Raw genomic sequence first — 17,012 nt, 5'->3', positions numbered from 1 at the left:
CATTTTTTCCCCCACAAGCAATACTGAGACAGTAGTAATTTGTGAGATAGCATGCTCTCTCTTTGGCAGCCTGTCATAGAAATGCAGCCTTGGGGGGACCTGGGTTTGATGGCTCCATGTGGAATTGTCCGAGTATGAATGTGGGAACAGAGGTAAAAGTCCAGTTATCAACTCCCTGCTGTCATCTACCCTGACTCTCCTCATTCTTGCCTCCTCTTTCTACTCCTGTTGGGTTAGGCAACATACAGAATGTTAGGCCAGCTTCATCATTATGGCAAAAGAAATCATGAATTTATATGAAAAGCAAAATCTTTTCTATGATGTGTTTTTCCATCTCTTACTGTGTTAGCAAATTGAGAATTCTGTGGTTAAGCTGAAAAAGTATGTCTTAATGGAGGAATGTCTTCAACCCCTGTCTTAGGAAGACAAATGTATGAGCAGCTCTTCTTTGCACAATGCCCGCCTCTTGCTTTGAGGAACAAGTTCAGTTCTGTCCTGTACAGGTAATGCCTGGAAGGCTCCTGGAGATGAGATCTTCTGGAGCAGAGTGGCTTCCTTGTCAGTGGGGGAGTTAGAGTTTCGAGCTTGCTTGAATATTTGGTATGAGGTGCCTTCAGGAACAGCACACTTGGATATAAGCGTGGCCTAAAATCATGTTTTTGGTGGTTTTCCATTTATATTCCCATAGTAGCATTTTCCACTGAAGTTTTGAATTTCAGCATGAAGTGACATAGCTTACCAGCTGGTAAGCTGAGCAGGCATCCATAAACAACTGCCTGATTAACAGTGTAAATTTAGCTGTGTATTGTGGGGTGTCTAAATACCCCCATAAGTATGATACTACTTTTCTTTCAGGCTCAAGCTCTCTGAAACCTCTCATCAAATGGTACCATTGCTTTACAGATCTTCAAAATAAGCAGAGTATCTAAAGTTCAAGCATTTTTCCCTACTGGGATTTAAAAATATATGGAAGGAAGAGACCTAGGGTGATTTGCACACACACACATGCACAAAATGACAGAGCTCCAAAATATGAAGAAGAAGGTTGCTAGATTTGAAATTAACATGTATACATTGTCACATACAGAATGTAAAATATATGTGTTAAAATGCATGGGATTTTGAACGATTTTACTGAACGTATTGGTTCAGTGAATGAAGTTCGTGTGCGTCTCAGCTCATGGTAGACTGTTGGAAGCACACTGTTTGCATAGGCACTTCTTTATTGCTGTACTTGTGTCGCTGATATAGTCAAGACATTTTCTCAGTAATGGCTCCTCCTAAAGTGCCATAGTTACGAATCCTGGAGATATTCGGTAATGTTACAGCTCCATAAAACTGATATAATTGTTCTGTTACTACTGTTAACGTTACTACTGTTAACATTACCACAAGATTGCTTTCTCTTTATCTACTCATGAATTTGTCAGAATCAAAAAGAGTATATAATTCATCCTGCCTAAATTAAGTATGATGGTGGAGTATATTGTGGCAAGAAGGGAACAGAAATCAAGCGTTTTTGGAAGTAAAAAGAGAATTACTGTAAGTTATTTCAAAATAAATAATATAAACACTGTCTTGACATAAAGTCTTATATCTGATAAATATCTAGATTAGGATTTTGCGTTATCAGTTAAAGATAATGAAGAGGAAGCACTAAGTACATGTGAAAAAAAAAATGTTAATGTTACAGAGTATTTCCCATCCCTTGTTCACATGCAGGCATACTGAATCTTCTTTTCAAAGGATAGAAAACAATGATTGACATTAAGCTATTCTAAGTCTCAATGTAAATTCCAAACTCTTTTCCAAGTGTTCAGTTTCTTAAGTAATCAAATTAATTTCCTTAACCTATAACCCCTGCACCACATCTGTAATATGGTTACTTTTCTAAGTGATTATTAATTAGCTGTGTTTCCCAGTAAGACATGTTTTATAAAATAAATTGCATCTGTATTTTTCCTTTTTTTTGCCTTTATAGTATTTTTGGATGGGTATTTTTTTTAGAACTTTTTTGACAGCTAAGTTCATTAGCGTGTGTTACTCTTATATTTAATTAATAATGTAATTATATTCTCTTAGAGTTCATGTCTATTACGTCTCATGTTACTCTACAAGTCATCTATGTTGTGTTTTTTTTGCCTGATGCCTCTTAAGGCACATGTCTATCTTGGTGATAGGACTGCAGTGTTAAACAAATGATACCAGCTGCAATGCACTTGCCTTCTGTAAGTACTTAAATAGATAAAAGAAATAACAATTTCATTTAGCAGGGTGGATCTATTGCTGCTACTCACTACATGCTCATTTCACTTGAAATTGCAGTCATTTCATAGTTAGATTAGGAGTAAATAAAGGGAACTGGGACATGAGAGTTTTGGGGCAATTTTTAAATTTTCCAAGTATTAAGTAATTTTGCATAGCTTTAACCTCATAGTCACGTGCTTATCTAAAAAGTCTCAGGTGTCTGCAAAGAATAATTTTCATCTGACCTTCAGAATTACTAGTGAAATTTAGTGGGTTGGTCGTTCAGAAAATCAATGATAAAACTTTCCTTCCATCTCAACAAATGAAGCTATGCTTTCTTTAGATTTTTGTTTGATGAATTAGTGCAAATGTATTCTTGACTCCAGGGCCATTAGGTGGCACACTTGGGCTATGGGTTTGGCAGGGCATGCCATGAAATTGTTTGTGGAACCCAAATGACAACTGATTAATTACACATCTTTTAATTCATATGGAGCGAAGCAGGGAGAATGCAATAAAATGATGTTTAGATATGAGGCAGTGTAAATATTTGGTCAACTGGAAACCAGTGAGCCTTCTGCATCTTTTGTTTTAGAGCATTAGCGAAGTGATGTCACCAGGAACCTTAAAATAATTTTATGGACTTTGTTACTACATTAGTTGAATTCGCAGATGTACTCAAGTGTTCAACTCACAGTGAAATCAATGCAAGTTACATAGCTATAAATTTGTGAGGATCTCCAAATGCTTAGAAAAGTGCTGTTGGTTTTGTTGTTTAAAAATCAAGTAGACCAACAAGAACTTAATTATTTAAATCTTTGGTTATAAAGTTATATATAAACCATATAGAAACACATCTTTAGGATTAGGAAGGATTGTTACACAGGATTCAGTATTTCTATAGTGCACGCAATTTGAGTAGGATTCTTTCTGATGTGAAGAAATTGAAATTAATACAGAATAATGCTTTACATGTGTCTGAGACCTTTGGCCAATCCACTCCTAAATGCTAATGATTTCCAGAGATCCAGCTCATGTTAAATTTCTATTTCCCGTTCTCATAAGCTTCTTTCAGTTGACTTGACGGTTTCTTTATTCTAATGGGATACAGCCAGCTTATGAAGTCATAATTATGGGTAAATTTAGTGTCATTATTTCATATTCATCTCAGGTGAAGAATGTGCGAGGAGACAGTTTCTACCTGCTAGCTCTCAGATAGCTGAGAGAAAACTAGTAGAGAACCATTCTGAACACTAGGACAGACACATGGCATTTCACAAGGTCCCGTATTTTTGATTTTCAAAGCAATGTGGCACCAGTCTGAACAGTAGAAACATGGGAAGACATTTTCATGGTCTCTTGTATTTTCTGGGTTATGATACTTTTCCCTAGTTGGAATTTGTTCCTAGTTTTCATTAATTACAAAATTTGCTGCAGAAACAACACCTGAAGGAGCCAATATGTAGCTGACTTGGCCAGTGAGTGATTCCTAAAGCAATCAAGGAAGCGTTTGTATTTGAGGAATGTCTACTGGTGCATCCATTTTTATTGGACAGAGAATTCAAAATTATTAATAATTAATAATTTATTAGTTATTTTGTATTGTGTGGCTGTACAGTACCTAGGACAATGGGGTCACACCTAGATGTGACTCTAGTGCTACTGTATAAAAATAATAATAAGACTGTTAATATGTGCATTATTATGACTCAGAGATTCCATTTCCTCTGGAGAGAGAAGCTTGAGTTACTGTTATTCCTGCATTTGGCCAGAGCTTTTCATTTAAGGTTTTTACATCTGAAATTCCTTTTGGATACGATTGCACATACACATTCTCTCCTATCTGCATTCTGATGTGAAAATTAGGTGCTCTGCTTATGTGGACTCTAGAATATTTATTTATGTTTAAAATTTCATGGTTTGTGGATGTCTGTGCATGACGAGAAATGATTTGGTGTTGCAGTTACCTGATAAAGGTATAGTACAAAATTAGTCAGGATGAAAGTTGTATTATGATTTCAAATTCTTTTTGGAAATAAGAATCAGTTTTCAGAGAATACCCTGATGGGGAATGTGAATAAACAATAAGCATGCAAGTAACGTCGCATTGCTTTTCATTGATAAGAGAATATTTTTAATTTGTGTTCAGTTTACAACTATTAATTTAAAGCTCTAGATACATTTAGGACTCTTCCTTTGAAATACTAAAATACTGAAAAGAAATATACTCAGAAGGCGGTGGTTTTCCTAACTCACCATTAGTCTCATAGTCTCTCTGATGCTTTTGCCCTCGTTAGAAATAAGTAGTGTTATTGTAGCTAAGGGGGCACAGACTGAACTAAGGCAAGGATCAATAAGGACAAGAACAGTGTCCAAATGATAAAAGTTTCCATCTAGCCGCTCCACTCTTCAATTTCCTTACCACAGGTAGTCTCTCTAAGAGAAGGTAATGGTCTAGCAGTGAAGTGTACTATAAACTTGAGAAAGATGAATGATTCTTGTAATTTCTACCATAAATCTGCCATGCACAGAAACAGGATGGAATTCAAACGCTGTTTTAATGATGACCGAGAAGGAAATCGAGAGGAGTGCCACAAGTTCAGATTTTGGTGTATTGACAAAGGGCATATTGCTTGAAAAGGAGAGAAGTTACAACTGTCAGTCCCAAAATATATTGAAAAATGTAAGAGTTAAGAGGAAATACTTTGGGACTGAAAGAGGAGTGAGTGCTCTCTAGTTAGAATTAAACACATTATTAAGCACATGGGTTTACCAAAGGTGAGTGGTATTGCTTAAGATCCATTTGCAGAGTTGATGAAGCTGGGGCTTAGACAAGTTTCATGTCATGATTAAGGTATTTAGGCAGAGCTCCTGAGGACAACACATTTTCTAAAAATACTACAAAAGCCATTGTGTGAAAGACATTTGAAGCTTTTTATTCTAAAAGTGAAAAATGTTACTTTTTTCAGTATTTGTATGAGAAGAGGGAGAATATTAACTAATTGGTATGCGAATAGTGATTGATCATGACCCAGTTCTTACCTGTCACTTGTCATCCTTTCAGACAATCGAGCCATTATTCCAGTTTACATAGCTAATATTTGCACAACCTGAGATGACAGCAGGAGGGAAGTTCACGTAATGAGCTCTTGACCTCCCCAGTCCCCTTGCATTTTAGTTAAATGCCTCTTTAAACTTCTGCACCTTTTGCTTCCAAAACTTTTCCTCTGGGCCTTTGTCCTTATATGTGACCAGCAAGAGACCTGATTTAATACGGACTCAGCAGCCCCTGTGCTAAAAAAGAAAATAAATGCTGAATGTCCTAGCCACAGAGAAGTTACTTACTAGTGAATTATCACAAAGTAAGTTTTGTCTTCTGTTGTGTTACAGGATGGCACGGCTGAGAGCATTGGATCTAATTTCTCTCTGAATATAAGATCTCAAAGACACAGATATTAGGGAGAAGAAGACTTGTGCTGTATGAGTTTCATTCCTTGAGACTATGCTAATTACTTTGATCACCACCTGAAAATTCTATGACACTATCAGGGTACTTCAGTGCCAAAAGAAATGTGACAGCCTTTTTTCTTTGAGATCTGCCAGTGGCTGTTTTAGTGGATATTGTGGAGAAAGATGTTACATGGACAGAACCAACTCTATTTCTGATGCGAGTGTTCTTCAATCAGTGGATTGAGAGCAGGGCTTTATTTTGCCTGCTCTTTCGAAGAGGTTAAATCCCCTTTGCGTTCGATGTGTGTGCAGAGGATTGGGGCTTAGGCACCAGGGGGCCACGCGGATGAACTGCGGCACGAACACTGCAGCAGCTCTGCAACAGTGCAGGCAGCTCCTGCTCTGCCTCAGAATTGAGTTGAAAACTGCCTGGTTTGAACATGCACATTTCTGAATGTAAAATGTATGTGTGTCACGTTTATTCTTTCAGCATGGAAAGAAGTAGGTTTTATTTCAGTGATATATTTCTGTGGCATATGCTGTAGCATTGTTCCACAGATGCTATCACCACCCAGATGTTATGAAATTACTGTTCCAGAGCTCTGATTGCTCACAAGAAGGCCAGACCTATCAAAACTATTCAAAGACATTTCTAGAGGAAAACTGTACTCCTGCGCTATCTTTAGAAGAAGTTAGCATTTTGCTACTCATATTCTGTGTGTTCATTTCAACTTGTAGTAGTTTGCTGCAAAAATACCTTCTGGTGGTGTTGCTTCTGGACATAGCATTGCTGCATTACTGAACTATTCTGCAGGTCTGCTTAGTAATAGTACAGCACCATCTTGTCCTGTGTTACAACACAATAAGTCCTTCACAGGACAAGTTTGTAAAACTGCTTTCTTATTTGAGGTTTGTTCTTGTGTCTATACACACATGTGCAAACAAACAGTGTGCAGTTTCTGTATGTTTTGTATTTTATGTGTTGTGCATCTTGGGGAATTATTAACTATAGCTTATTAAAAAATAATACATGGAGATGACAACTGTATTTGCAAGAACAAGTATGTGCAGCAGTTACGTACATAATGCTCAAATAATGAGCAAAAATGCCTGTGGTGATATTCAATAGTGGAACAGTTGTTGCTTTTTCTGTAGCGTGTTGAAGTAGAAGAGGTGAAATGGTGTTGAAGATAAGGATAAAGACTAGTGGCTGTGTGGCATTCCTGATGCAATGCTTGAGGGCTGATAACAGGCTTGGGTTTAGAATTTGTAGAGAGGGTCTATAAATCAGACAAGTGCTTAAAAATTCTGATCTTATATGCTTGGCCTCTGGGGCTTATTTTTGTTTGGTTGGTTTTTATTGATTTACACACAGTTAATGGCTTGTTGGAATTTACTCTTAGTCTGATGTAGGATGTAGGGATATAGTATAAGGATGAGATACCTCATCCTTTCAAATCCCAGGACTGTTGAAGGTTAAGACCTTGTAAAAAATGTGCAACTAAGGAGTGTTAGGAACAAATTGCCCTCTATTTTCTGATCCCAGTCACCTGACGTAGGTCGAGGTTACAAGAATTGAATGCCTCCTGTCACATGGGTAGATTATTATCCATGGACTGGAATGGTTTCTGTCTCAGTGATTTCTTTTTCCAAATTCCAATCACTTTGCTTTTGCAAATGAAAAGTGTTTATACTGAACACAAGCATTTCTGTGGTATAGTCCGTATAGTTAAGAGAAAACTTTAGTCCCACATTTGCAATATCTTACCTTCATTCTTTCTGCCATTGCTCATGATTTGCGTTCTTAAGGAACACAAGTTTCTGGCTTCCTGTTCTTTACCCTTTGAGTCCTCTTGCAATTCAGAAGTACTTAGATACGAGATGTTTTTCTCTTCTTTTCTGCCTTCATCTATCCCTGTGTACAAGGAACAATACACACATTCAAATAAATTAAGGATGCAAGGGCAACCTCAGCTGTGTCTTTCTTGGCCTCTGAAGTGATTAGTTTTACAGCTCTGTTTTTCTTATGCTAGCTTGTGGAATGGAGCAATGTTCACTGCAATGTTGTGCATATTACAGTTCCAGAAAAAAAGCCCTCAGAATTCCTGTGTATGCCATTATACACCTAAATCAACATTCATCCTGAAATTGTGCTCATTGATTGTGAAACGTCACATACAAGAATATCGGAAGTTTCCAGAAATACTTGAAGAGAAGCAAGGAGCAATGAAGGTCAACAGACTTGTCTGGGGCATGGTACTGAGGAAGAAGAGTAAATAGTTTTAGTAGCATTAAGAAGCTGGTAATGGCACAGCTGGAGGCAGCGAACAAGGTTCTGGTCCTCACCAGCATGTATCCAGACTGTAGTTCTTAATCACATGGAGCCTTCTTACGCTTCAGTTGGTATAGAGGTAATAATGTTACCTCTATAACCTCTAAAATCAGTGGAGGTAATAATGTGGGACAGTAACTGGGATGTTGTTTTTCTGATTTTATTTTATTTTATTTTTTTAATAAAAACAAAGGATTAGATTAGGGTGCTGCTATGACTTTATTATTATTATTATTATTATTATTTTTAACAAGGAATTATTAGGTAGGAAGAGGCACCCGAAACTCTTTGAAGGATGTTTTATGGTGTTACTGGCTTCAACAGGAGTTGGCAAAGAGATAGGGACCAAGGAGGTGGAATCTCTTTGTAGGAGAGAGAAGGACCCTGGATCCTGCATGAATATTTTGTCTGAGATACAAAGCAGGTTTCAGGCTTGAATTACAGAGCTATAATTTGTGCTTTGGGCTCTGTTGATTACACAATCCACTGGAGCTTCTCTCCCATAGTTTATGGTGTCATTAGAAGCCCCAGTGGAATTAAAGCTCCGTAATTCAGTGCCTGTTATTGTATGTACACATACACATGCACTTGCACATTTTTTACGTTTAGTATGAAATTCTGAGTGAAATTAAGGCCCAATCTGAAACAGAATTAAATTCCTTTGGAAATAATGGGTCATATAAACAATATGTTACCAGAGTTGAATCGTTTGGTGTCTGTAGATGCAGACATGCAGTTGAGAACAGTGGTAGCTATGAACGATTTTCATGGTTTTATGCTTGCAACCTAAAAACAAACCAAAAATCCACATAAACATCCCCCTTGAAGCAAGTGCTTGGAAGTGGAATTTAGATAGGGAAGGGTGAGATGAAACCTTGTAGGTTTTGAATGCATCACCTTGTGGCGGAACTGCCCATCCACCTGTGGACTAGAATTACCCAAACATATTAACGTGATGTGTGTCAGTCCTGGCATCTAGGTAAGTGTGGATCCAAGGAATGGTTTTCTAAGTGATTGTCCAACGTGTTAGTAGAGGAAACCAGTGTGAGTTTTGCAGTTCTTTCCATATAAATGATAACCAGTCACACTATCTTACATTCAGTCTACACCATAGTGTTGTTTTGTACATACTTTGCAAAGCAGTATATTTTAAATCTGCCAGTGCCTCAGCATTAAGTTAACCACTACAGACATTTAAATACTATCATCTGGTTAAGAAATTCACTATATACTGGGGGAAAAAAAGATTTTTTGCTGGGCATTTTTGACTAAATAAAATAGCAGCAGTGTAGAACCACATGATACCTTAGCAGATCGTAAGTGGTTGGTTATTGTTGTTGGTAACTAGATAATTGCAAGGATGAAGTCTACATAATAGTTTGCTTGGTCATATGATGGCAGAGGTATGAACGTGTATGTGTCAATCATCAGGTGTACAAGCAAAACTGCCAGCGGTCAGCATTAACTTTGATTTTCACAGCTTCTGTCAGCTTAAGTTACATTTATAATGACGTTCTAACATGGTTTTCCAAAAGTAATAGAATCATGGAGGAGAAATGATACCCTATGTCACATAAACCTGGATGTAAGAGGTATAATACTGCAGTAATGGGGCTTCCAACCTGCCAGGATACCTTTTGTAAATGGAAATTGATTTTTCTCAAGGATTCTTTACTGGGTGAAATAAATTAAGTATACTTTTAGTTTTTCTTGTTTAAAAATCTCTTTGTTAAAATAAGAACCAGTTATACAGACACAGATTCTAATAAATTAGAGCAAGATAAATTATATCAAGCAGTTTGCCGAATACCTCAACTTAAAAGGTTTTTTTACATCTGAAGAATGCTATAGGGGCTTCATAGCAAGACAGCCTGTGGACATTACTGAAACACTTGGACTAGCTATAGATTATTTTAGCTTTGATTATGTAATTATGTGTCTAGGCTCTTTTTTCCTCTTTTGTGTTAGGATTTTAATTTGATAGGATTTTTCTTGTGAATATTTGAGTCGGAAAGTCAGTTTGGTTTAGGTCAACAGGCCCCAGTTTGACCTTAGACATAAGATAGTCAGCCTCAAAATGCTACACAATTTATATTCAGACACTTAAAATGTTAATAGGTTTTTAGGGCACAGATGAAGCTTTTGTACTCATTTTGCTGGCATAATTTACTACATTAATGATCAAAAAAAGAGTGAAAAAAAACAGAGTAAAAATGTTAATTTCAAGCACCATTACAGAAATACAATACAATAAAATAAAAAATCAGATAAATGTTCATTTGCTGCAAACTGATGATTGTTAAGAGTCCATTGCCCTAAAGCAAGTTATGCTTGTAGCACTAGAAGACCTAGGTCAATATAATTTGTGAAATGCAGATTACTTAATGGGGATTTTTGTAAATGTTTTAATAGAAAAATAGTGATTTAAACAGTGTTTCTTCAATAATGAAAAGTCAGCATTGTTATGGTGATTGTGTTAATACACAGCTGCCTGTTGCTTTAGCAGCTAAGGCATTCTTGAATAAATAGACTAAAAAGTCTTAGTGTAACTCATTAGTCAGCATCTTGTGCATCCCAGCCAGGTGTTGGGTAGCTAGCTCTTCACCTCCTGTTGCTCTTGCTCATGGTCCTAGGTATGGAGATCTCACTTTCAGCCTCTAAACACTGCTGGGGCTGAGTTTAGAGTGGATGTGGAAGCCTTGGTATAACATGTGCATTGCCTCTCTCCTGGCCTCTTTGCTGGCAGACCTGATTCTCTAGCTAAAGATGGAGAGTCATGTATTCTGCTTCCCTTGTTACTGGCTCAAACATTGTTGTCATTTAACTATCACAGTAGTGTATGTCTCCCCAAGCCTAAAATTAGATTCCAGTTTCTGACAAAGCCTATGTCTATATAGGAGATTTATGATGCTCAGGTGACTGCAGTAGATCTTTGAGCTGCTGCTTCTCTCTGATGAAAATTACGTACAAAGCAGAAAGTAAGGGATACCAAATACAAGGGGCATTCAGAGTTAAAACAGAGTAACATCTGTGGGGAAAACGGGTCCTTAGAGAAGTGTAAGATTTCAGGGTCTGCAGCGTTTGTTGACTCAAATAAGAGATGTTTCCCTCATAAGAACTGGAAGGCACCTTAACTTTTCATATTTGTTTACAAACTCAAGTATGATAGGTTTCCTCAGTTTAAAGCTGTTGTGCATATACGTATATCAGTCTAGATCCAAGTCTTGTTAATTGTTAGGTGTGCATTACTTAAAACTATCTAAAAATCAGTATGGATTTAAAAAAAAATAAATAGCTATTGAGTGCTGAAGATGTAGCAGGAGAAATATAGTTTGGAGTAAATGTATTTTTAAAATAAAAACTTCTTTAGTGTGCTTTTGCATACCAAAAAGGCCCAATGACGCTTCTGATATACTTCATGCATTCTGACATTTTTGCATTTTCAGCCAGATAAACATGCAGTACACAGCAGAAGGGATTGTATTAGTTTCTTCGTTTCTTCACTGTCTATTGTATTAAATAATGGCTTAGAAAAATAAAATAGACCCAGGTCATACATAAAGATGATTAGAATAGAATAATAATTATGTGCATAAGTTCAGACCTTGAGTGGTACCTTCTGGGAGAAGCCAGACTCCATGTTGAGTGAAGGCATACAAGGGAAATGGATTTCTGGCATCTGAGAGAGCTGTATCAAATCCTGTCTGCAGAGGTGGGGACATAGGCACTTCTTGTCGAGGGATTCTAGTGAGCTCAGCTTCTTTTCCACAAAGGCTTTCACAATGGACACTATAAAGACATTCCATCTCACCATGAATTAGGCAGATGATCTGCTTTCTCCCATCTCCATACATCTTAACTCACTAAATACTCATTGCTTTGGCTCTCCTCGTATTGAGTAGCAGAAAAGCCCCTCGTGTTGTGGAGCATTTGTACTCATGTCAGCAATGAATACATTTTTCTCAAAGTCCTTTTTATCCAAGATGGAGCTCACTTTGCAGATTGTAGGTCTGTGCTTGCAAATATCCACTCTGGGGAGCAGTGCACTTAAAACTGGTAATTTGCCCAGGTATCAAGGAGCAATTTGTGCAGGGAAACATCATGCATGACAGCAAGTTGTTTTCTGAATTAGAGGGTCTGATGCCTAATTCTGCATTCCATTCATTTTAATTGGTATTTTTGCTGCAATAAAGTGGCAAGAATAAATTCATTAATTTCAACAGTGCACTTAGAATATAGGTAAGGGTATACCACTGGTTCATGAATAGCAAAACTAGCAGAAAAGTGGTCTGATTTGAGTTTACAAAACACTACAATTTCAGTGTTGTGAAAAGCAAAGGAACTGAACAGAACAATGCTAGAGTAGTATAGAACAGAGTACAACAGATTAGAAGCTAAGCCTTAGCTTTACTACTTTTCACATCCATTTTAACTTCTGAGAACATATTTCTTCTTTTATGCCAAGAAAAAATAGCCCAGAGAAGCTCATAGAAATCTTAGGAAAGATTTAAAATATTCCATCTCTGAAGCTGTTTGCAATTAAAATATTGACACACAATCAATAAACCCAAGAAATTTTACCAAATATAACTCTGCAGTAGCTGCAGAAGTGTTGTAGGATAATTAATATTGGAATAGTATGAATTAATTTAGTCAGAAGTATTAAAAGTACACGCAGAGAGTTTGATTTTTTTTAATTTTATTTTTTTTGGTGGAATAAGAAGAAAAGACACTTGAGAGAGATGAGCATTATGCTTTCTCATGATTCTCACATATGTTTGTTCTTTCCAAATTTCTTGGGCATTTGTCCAGTAAAGAAACACTGATAGGCTCTTTCTGTTACAGGAGTCATTGCTGTCAGAGGCTGAGCTGTAAAGACAAACCTGGCTTTGAAATGAAATGAATGATATTGGAATGGTCCAAGGTTATTCCAGGATTTTATTTTGCCATGGGTGCCTGTATATTCATTCTAAAACAGTTTCAATCATTGTTTTTAATCTCATTATGATTTCATTAATTTTGAGGAACTGTTTTGCTGTTCAATATAAGAATTTGGCTATAGGTTTGCATGTGCTTCAACACAGGATAAGTTTTTTAAAAATGTGATGGAGTAAGAAAGCAGTAGTTTTTTGACAGTATGACTTTATATTGCAAACAGTAGTTCTGAGACAATATGCTTATTTATCCTCTCCTATGTTTGATACCAGCTGTCTTGTGAAATATAACAGTGACACAGATAATGACAATAGCAACAGCAATAATGGAAGAATGTCTGATCACTACTATCATAACCTATACCCCCAAAAGAAATCATCACCCAGTGAAACTGAACCTTTAAAAAGAAGTGTTATTTATGATGCTCAAAACAAGCATACTGAAAGTCAGAGAGCAGCTAGGATAATATCAGTCTCTCAAGGTGTAGATATTAGCCATATCTGTATTTAAAATTATTTCTGGTTAGAATGTGATTCTGCATATTTTGTACCTCTATGCAAATGCAAAATGCATAAAAGGCTCTTAAAAAGAGGCACGCAAAATAGTATACACTTGGAAAACACAGAATGTGAAACCAAGAAGCAGTTGGTTGTTAATTTTGTGTGTTCTGTATGGTCTTTTATTGACCCAAAGAGATCTGTTTTTTTATGAGCCTGAAGAGCAGAGACAACCTCACTAACGTTGTGGAGACCCACTCTGTGTGGGCTGCTGGGTTTTGTGAATTAACAAATGCTCTAAACGAATGCTATAAAAATAAATCAGGGATGCTGCATTGCAAAATGGGCTTTGTTCATTTATTTCTGACACGAATGGTTTAGTTTTAATTATTTATAGTACTTCACAGTGCATTGGTAAGTGTGCTGCAAGATATTTTGTAAAAGTAATGAAGTTTTTGAAACAGCAGACCACAGTACATCTGTCACACCCATTTGGTACAGTGGGAAGTGACCACGCTGGGGGGAAGAGGGCAAGAGAGGTGCTATTTGCTTTATTTTGCTTGTGGCATGGAAACAGCTGCAGTCACAGGCTTTGCAATCTGGGCTTTTTGTTCCATTCATGCTGGTTGGTAGAACTGGCACATCAAGTGGAAGAGCTGAGGGCCTTGTGCTGGGGATTTATGCAAGTATTATGTTTGGGAAAGGAGAGCTGCTGCTAGCCCTTCTAGCCAACACTGTGACACTCAGTGGCTGAATAAATCAGTGACACGTGCAGATGGCAGAAAGAAGCAAGTAATACCAAGACACATGAAGCAATTCTACTGCTGGTTCTGGGGAAGACTACACAAAGAGAGCATACAGCACAAGAGACTGGGCATATATGGGAAGAACTTTGAAACTACAAACTGTATACACCCTCTGATTTCCTCTTTTCAGGTCATTGCTTGCTCTTTTAGGTCAGCAATGGGAACCAAGGGCCTAGTTTTGGAGGCAAAGTTACCTTAAATAATCCCAAATCTCTTTCATATGATTTTTCACGAGAATTAGGGGATGGAATCACCTCCTTTCATGAAGAACAAGGAGAAAGAGTGGGGTAGTTGGAGAGAAGGGGGAAAGAAAAAAAAAAAAAAGAAAGAAAGAAATGAACAGAGTATAATCCATCTTTCAATTTATCCAGAGCCTGAAAGTTCACTTTTAGTTTTGAATGTGCTAACTTATGAGTTTGTTAACTCTAAAAACATTCCATTTAAATTTTCTGATTTTATTCTATTTTTAGCACTTATTGTTTCCTTGAAGTCATTAACTATCTGGATAAAAAGCTGATGTATGAAATGACCTGCTCTGCATCCATGTGGAGGTAACGGAAGATATTGGGGGGAGGGGATTGATAGTTTGTTTGAGGCAGTGAAAACACTTGTATAAGTGCACCACGGAAAGGACCTATTTTTACCTTTATTGTGGGAGGGAAAAAAAAAAAAAGAAAAAAATGAAACAAACCAACCAAACAAAAAACCTAAACCCTCACCTTTTCTCTGCATCTGTTGTTGCATCGATAATAAACATCTTCCCCTCGATTGAATGAAATGCTGGATCTGCACAGCTATTTATAATGCATGTTCTTGCTCCTTCTTTCTCTTCTGCTTTTATCTTGCTGTTTCACACTATTGATATATTCAACATTGGAAATAACCCAGAGAATTAGCATCTTCTTTTTACCACTTTATGATGTCAGATATATCAATATAAGTATGGAGATGCAACACAAAGGCAATCAAATTTGGTCTGGATTTATATGTATGTAAACGTTTTACTTCTCAATAGTATTTGCAGCCCTTTGTAGCTGCAATCGTGTTAATCTCTGATGACTGGGGAATAGCAGCAATTTTAATGAATAGACCAGCTTGTATATGCTCTAAGATCATAGGATTCTGGGAATATATGTTGCAGGCTATTTTATTCCAATGTCTTCTTCATGAAGCCACCTTCATGGAGTAGCATGGGATTTAAAATACAAATCTTGATGCTGATCTTGCAGAGACTTATTAATAACCTTAATGTTATGCGCTCATACTTCAATAGGACTGCTTACAGTATGGAAGGTTAAGAACCAACATGAGTCTGCAGAATCAAGATATAGAATACTGTATCTTGTTTTAGGCTGTTTTTCCTCAATTATAGTAGTGTGCTATTATCAGGGACAATTGCCAGCTACCTCAGCTATAGACAGCTGCAGAGCAGCAGGTTGCGTTCATGCATCGATCCTATAATCTTTGACTTTACAACCCTGGTATCATCCAGTCAGTGAACTACAGACAATACGTATCCTTATTTTCCCTTGCTGTCTTTTGCACCATGACAGAATTAATTACCCTTTGCTTCTGACTGTTCTAGCAGCATAGCTGGGTGCTTCCTCCTCCCTTCCAAAGGAGTGTTGGGTATTCATTAGAAAAAAAAAGAAAAAGAGAATGGATGACATACCCAAAGGCATCTTCTCCATCAAAAATCTCAGTGGGTTAATCTAAGTTCTGTAATCAAAAAGATGCAGTTTGCCTTTGTAGTGCCCCTTTCTCTCCTCTCAGAGTCATGCCAGAAAGAATCCTTCCTTACTGCATTATCTTCACCCCCCACAGCACACAGAGACACTCTGAACTGTTAAGCAGTATGTGTATGCCTCATCCCAGAAAAATATATGTCTAGCATATATACCATGTACACGCTCCACAATACATCCTGATGCTTCTCCCTGTCATCCCTCCTCTCTTCAAGGATGCAGGGTTCCTGTGAAGTCTCCTGTGATGATCACAGTTTCCTCTAGACTTGTAATAGTAGACATTGTGTCCCTGCTTCTCTATTGTAAAATTGTTGAAATTCATACAAACAAAAGTAGCTGTCCCTGGTACACTGATTCATCCAGCTGATGTAAAGCTAAAATGTTACAGATAAGCCTGCAGTAGTTTTGCAGGATACCATGTAATGGGCCGATAAACCACACAGTTACTGCATTCTCAGATGTCATTTACTTTCTCCAGGGCAGAGAAAGCCAATATGGGGTGAGCAGTAATGGTCTCCAGCAACTATAAAAGCAAAATGAAAAGTGACACTTTTCAACCCAGCAAAAAATACAAGTGAGCTCCCCTTCTCCATTCCTTGGAACACTTGAGTTTTAGCTTCCAGCCAAGTCTGTCACTTTTGACTAGGCTCAGCAAAGTGAAAGCCTCTGCTGGAAGCATTATATCATCATTGTAATCTTTCTTTTCACTTTTTCTTTCTTGCTAATTCATCTTTATTGACTTTATTTACTTTACTAGTCCTTTATGTACTTACTATCATATTTGTTTTCTTTCTAATACATTGGACACCCACAATGGTTTCCCATATTGTTTAAAGGTTGGCCACTAAAGATAGCCCATACTTTAGGTATTGTTGAATTTGACAATGGTGCCGTGTAGCTTACATCACTCCAATGGATATCCCTGGGAATCTAAGACAAAATATATTTTTATTTTTTAGTTTACTTAATGAAAATATCCTGATGAATCTAAATAATTCCC

Source organism: Netta rufina (genome assembly GCF_964035555.1).
Source record: "Netta rufina genome assembly, chromosome: 15".
Taxonomy (NCBI): domain Eukaryota; kingdom Metazoa; phylum Chordata; class Aves; order Anseriformes; family Anatidae; genus Netta; species Netta rufina.
Note: the sequence above shows the minus strand (reverse complement) of the source record.